Source organism: Periplaneta americana, chromosome 6, assembly GCF_040183065.1.
Source record: "Periplaneta americana isolate PAMFEO1 chromosome 6, P.americana_PAMFEO1_priV1, whole genome shotgun sequence".
NCBI classification, from domain to species: domain Eukaryota; kingdom Metazoa; phylum Arthropoda; class Insecta; order Blattodea; family Blattidae; genus Periplaneta; species Periplaneta americana.
The window spans coordinates 115319313-115325312 of record NC_091122.1 but is presented as its reverse complement, the minus strand read 5'-3'; the positions used below and the strand labels follow the sequence as shown (position 1 = coordinate 115325312).

The following is a 6000-nucleotide window of genomic DNA, read 5'->3' as shown; positions in this document are numbered from 1 at the left end:
AAGCACGACGGTTATCGAAGTCCTGACCTCCTCGCGAATCCCATTCACTCCCTCAAGTCGTAGTATGGAGTAATATTATCGCATTGTAGAGGCGTTGGGGCTAGGTCAGGTGCTAGAACGACGACAGAGCCTTCTGGTGGCGGGCAAGACAGTGAAGCGGGCGGGCGGACAGTCAGTGTCGTGTGTTCGCTGCGTGTACCAGGTCAACCAGCATCGTCACCATGAGGGGGTGTGAGACCTCGAAGAATTGCGTGTGCAGGTGTACAAGGCATGAGAGTTAGCCCTCATAATCATGTAAGAAATCCCTACAGCATCGGCAGTCCCGCAAGTGTAATGTTTACTTCGTCTGCGAGTTACTAATGGCAACCCGGCGTCGTGTGAACAGAAGAAAAACGCTCTGTTTGTTTATACGTGCGTGTGTTTTGTTTCTTTTTAATCTTGCTTAAAAAACATTACTATGGTGCCGAATGTTTCATTATAGTTTAATTTTTCTCATTAAAAGTCTAATAATTTTATTAATTCGTGTTTTCAAGTGTTTGAAATAAGGGAAATAGCACATTGAATTACGACGTAATGCTGTTATGATAGTGCATTCATCACCCATAAAAGCGCCATTACATATTTCTCTACAAAAAGTCAAATAATCAAAACTGTTAAAAATTTGTTAATATTTCATTAGGTTATTTTGTATTGTTTCTAGATTACAGATCAATAACAGATGACGGCGTACCATTTGTTTTCGGAAACAGTTGAGTTGCGTTATTCGGTTATTTTTTCTTTCACAAAAAAAAAATATATATATATAGATCGCGCGTGTTTTGTTTTCGTTATGTGCAGTTTGTATCAAATCTCTCGAACTAGATGATAATTTGTTTTATTGGTCCATTTCCCTTATCGGATAGAGTTAACGTTCCAGAATTACTTGCACATCGAAATTAAAGACTAACACATTTTTAAAACAAAAATCGTACTTTTATAAAACCATTAATTCACTTATCTTTAAAATACTATGTTTTCAGTTGTTTTTCTCTGTTTATTCAAATATGTCTCTAAAAGAAAACTAAGAGTTTTAAACTAAATTTAGCACCATGCCATGTAATCATTCACTTAATTGTTTTCAATAACTGTTCTTCCCTCTTAAGTTCTATGCGTTTGTAAAGATAAGTACAAATAAACCGACGGACAGAATATCTTGCCATTTTATGAGACTTTGTGTAGATTTATTGAATGATCAATATACAATATATCATTCAGTCATGGCAATATTTTTAAATTTTGTTTAAACCTATGAGCGAATGTATTCTCCTAATAATGCACTTAGTCCACCGCCGCTGTGGAGTAACAGTTAGCCTGTCTGACCGTGGAGCGAGCGGGCCCGGGTTCGAATCCTTGTTGGAACGCGTTATCTGGTTGAGGTTTTATGCGTGATTGTCTCTAAACTTATTACGAGCAAGCTGGCATTATCACCTTCACCTCACTTAGACTCCAGATAACCTTAGCAGTCATAAAGTATAGTAAAGTAACACACTAAAAAGAAATAATAATAATGTATTGAGAGAACTATATTATCAGAAAAATAAATAAACCAATATGGAAACTTCATTGGAAACTGTAAAGGAAAAACAGTTCAGGATACTGAGGCGCCAGTATGATTTTCAATCTTATAACATATCTTTCACAAATACTCGTAAATAAATAGTTTTATTGTAATTAAAATGCAATTACACACTAAAACAGGTTAATACATTTTTAATTTAACTTAAAGACACAACTGAAATAGACCCTTTTCTTTTCAGAAAGATGTTAATGTAAATAACTGTAGTTGCCAGGAAAGTAAATATGTATATACAAAAACATTTAAAATCATATAAAAAACTGGGGCACAGACTGTTATATCTTATTTCTCATGAACAACTGTCAACTGGTACGTTTATATTTTTTCTCTATCATGTTATCTCAACTTCATTGACTTACGCATGTGTTTCTCTTCTGTGCATTGAAGGTGAAAATTACGATAAAGGAACACAGGGTAGTCTTTGAACTATAATGAATTCCAAAACAAATTTCCTTTGTTCTCGAAAAGGCCTATGTCAAATTGAATTTTTTTGTGACATTAAAAGTACAAAGTGTTAAGATTCTATTCATTAAAATTGTATTTCATGAAATTTTATCCTACTTGTAAAATTTGTACTAGTTAATAATAATAATAATAATAATAATAATAATAATAATAATAATAATAATAATAATAATATGTATTTCAAAACTTTCGGGTTGTTTCGAAAATTCGTTGGAGTATAATGGAGGGTTTACAACTTTATGTAGTAATCGAGTCCCCCTACAGTATATAAGTTAAAACATATCTGTAACTTCCTCAGTACTCATAAATTTAGATATGACATGAGTAATGGTGTATTACGCTAACATGGCATGGTGCATTGAGGTGTAGAACAACATAAAATTTAAAAGTACCTATAAAATATTAGTTTATTGCATTCTGACACAATGAAACAAACGTAAGGATAAACAAGTTTATCGAAATATTAGAAGAGATTTTACGGACGTGCAAGCAAGTCGTAACAATATTAATAGAAGTTAATTTTGTTACGTATTGTTTAATTTTAATAAACGACTTTGCTATTTTGCTTCAAGTTATAAAGTGGCGGTTGAATTGAACGTAACTGAATTTCTTAGCAAATACCGTCTTTATACGTAATAGAGAATCTAATTGTATCTCCAAAAAAACTCTTGTCAGTGTATAAGAAATAATTTAATTAGATTTTATAAGGGACCAAAAAGATGTTGAAATATAAAATAAGGGCAAGAATAGTAACCGGTAAATTAAATTTTAATGACAAATATGAATGTTTCGTATAATAGATGTTTCGTATAATAGATGTTTCGTATAATAGATGTTGAAAATTCAACGTTCAGAGCTACTTAAAGAGTCCATCATAAGGGATGCCAAGGAAATATTGTAGGAACCCATTTATTGGATCCTATAGAAAAGCTCCCGATAACAGATCCTTACCTTCTTTAATCTTAGGGACGAAATGTTACATGTTTCTGCAACTATGACATGGCACGGAAGTCTCACAATCTTTCATTTCGTTGAATACCATGAAAATTTTTAATTTTACGTCCATAACGTTTTCCTTATTTAAATGCTTTAAAATGAAGTAGTGTCCTCAAGTTAATGATGATTGTAGGCTAGACTACATAATTTCTAAATAATTTTCTAATATCAAACGCACATACATAAATATTATTGTAGGAGTTAATCAGAATTGCAGAGGATATCTTGCTGTCTCGTTAAAAATACGTAGAATCTAGTAATTTGAAATCTTAGGGTACCGGTACTGAAGCTTGTCAACGGCAAAGAACATAAAGATTCGTAGTTTGAATCAAACGAATATTACTGTAAAGCGAAGATAATGTTCGCATTCGTGTCGCATTTCCTTTACGTATCCTATTGTGCATCGTTCTGTCGGTTTACGTATAACATAGCACTATTTTTTTCAAGTTTGTATAAAATTGTTCCGTGCCCCTGACGCATGCGGCAACTTCTCTGACGCCTATGTATTGTATCTACTCGAAATATGACTTCGCAGGGGCTCTGATGCACTACTAGGCGTCGATAATACAGGGTTTAAGCTAGAGATAAATAATTGTCGCAAATTGAACAAATAAAAAGTTGGCAAAAAACTTGTGCAACATTCTGAGTAATAATTTAATTTAATTTAACTAGCTAGCTAGTGAGTACAAATTAAAATTATAATACATCTTGATTACACAACTTTTAACACATATATCACTTCGGAATACGTATTATATGTCTTTCTCGTGTTACATTCTATTGTTCTGAAGAAAACCCATAAAAGGCCGATACTTGTTGACCAGTTACAATAGAATTTAACATGAGAAAGACATATAATACATATTCCGAAGTAAAATTATAAAACAAAAATGTGTGGTCTTAGCCAATAATATAATATAATATATAATTTACAAGGACAGTTTACCAAATACAGTAAGTAACTTAATTCAGACCAATAAATAACACACAAGAGCAAAAACAAGAAGAAAGAGAGAAAGAGAGAAAAACACATTTGATATAAATTGACAATCAGACAGAAGCCAGTGATATTCAATAAAAACATGAATATAGTCGACAGAAATAAAACATAAACAAATTATATGTCTTGAATAATTTTATGAATTTCTTTTTTAAAAACTTCAATTTTAAAATATTTGAAATTTGGAAAATGGTTTGTAATTTTATTATAAAGTCTTGGGCCGAAACTAGCACCATGTTTAAGAGCTGGACTTGTATGACATTTAGGCTCAATTAATGGGAAAGTAGGCTTTTGTCTTCGAGTATGATATTCATGTCGATTAGATCTACAGATATATAAAATTAGTAAGGTTTGCAGAAACAAAAAATATATAATTTGCTTCTTGCAGTTCTATTACTTTTAACTCATATTTTCTTACCATACTTTAGGTAGGCGAGCATGTAAGTAAATAAGCACACCTATGTCCACTATCAATTACTACATCACATTAAAAATACGTCTATTTTACGGGCACTCCAAACATTGAAAACATTTGGGAAGTCAAATATTTTACGAGTACGTCCTTCAAGACCTATTGTTGACAGGATCTTAACTCTTTTTACTGAAAGGCAGTTTCTAATTTCACTTTTTACAAGATTCATGCAACTATATCCTCGCTCACAATTGAAGGGTTCAGAACCATAGTGGGCCAAGCGTCATTTACTAAAACCGTATAAAACAAGGGTTAAAATGAAGTTATTACCATAATTCAATGGAAACATATAGAAAGTAATATAAAGTATACACATTAAAACTAAACGATATGTCAATCTTCATTACACTATGGTATTCACTTAATTTTAACCCTTGCTTTCTCCGTTTTTTTATGAATGGCACTTGGCCCACTATGGCTCTGAACCCTTCAATTTACAGTATGCAATGGAATTGTTGCTGCATACTGTAGAACTAAAAATCATTAGTGGAAACTGATCATTTAACTTGTAACATACATGATTATATCAAATCTTTGATCCATTCCTGAACATCTATTACTTAATAACTTTCTTGAACATTGCCCATTCCACTAACATTTAATTTACATTTAGATTGTCCAGAAATAATTAGTTCATACATATTTCTGGTTTCATTTTGTACATAATCATTTTCGCTTCTATAGTGTTGCAATGTGGATGTCGAATTTGTATACATTTCCATTGAAAGTTTGTTGCTTTGTTTAGAAGTTGATAGAAAATTGCGGCAAATGCGACTGTGGCTTAAACCCTAAACGGTAATATACAGAGTGATTCAATGACTATGTTACAAAATTTTAGAGATGGTAGAGGTCATCAATATGAACAACTTTCACATAGGAACCTATTTCCGGAAACGTTCCTTTTCGTAGTTACAAGCGTAGATATGTTAGTCAGTGTAGCCAGCTAGAATCGAACTCAGGGCCATCCTTTTGAAAAGTTTGGTTGCAGACAACCTCTTCCTGCAAACATTGGTGATTTCTCATAAACAAGATATAAGTCAGTCGGCATAGTAAATTATATTTTTACCGATGAAACTTTGCAAATTTCCTTCAATTTCCTTTTGCTCTTCCATAAATGAAATGCATATCAGCAATTTTAAAGGTTAAATCAATCAAAATATAATTTACGATGCCAACGAGCTTATACCATGTTTATTAGAAACCACCAATGTTCACAGGAACAAGTCATCTGCAACCAAACTTCAAAAGAATGGCCTTCAGTTCGAATCTAGTTTGTTACATTGACTAACACATCTTGGCTTTCTACCACCAAAAGAAACGTTTCCGGACATAGATTCCTATACAAAAGTTGTTCATAATTGTCTCCTCTATCATTCCTAAAAGTTTGTAACATGGTCACTGAATCTCCCTGTATTATTATACAAGTATTTTAATTCAAATATTTCCCCATTC

At 32.4% G+C, this 6000-nt stretch overlaps 1 protein-coding gene across 1 annotated transcript in view; it reads left to right on the top strand.

Moving 5' to 3' along the window:
* Positions 1–203: 203 nt before the first annotated feature.
* LOC138701652 (uncharacterized) overlaps positions 204–6000 on the top strand; it is a 447714-nt gene continuing 441917 nt past the window's right edge. The window contains exon 1 of the mRNA XM_069828766.1: positions 204–294. The gene's annotated coding sequence lies outside the window, so the exon portion shown is untranslated. The remainder of the gene's footprint in view (positions 295–6000) is intronic.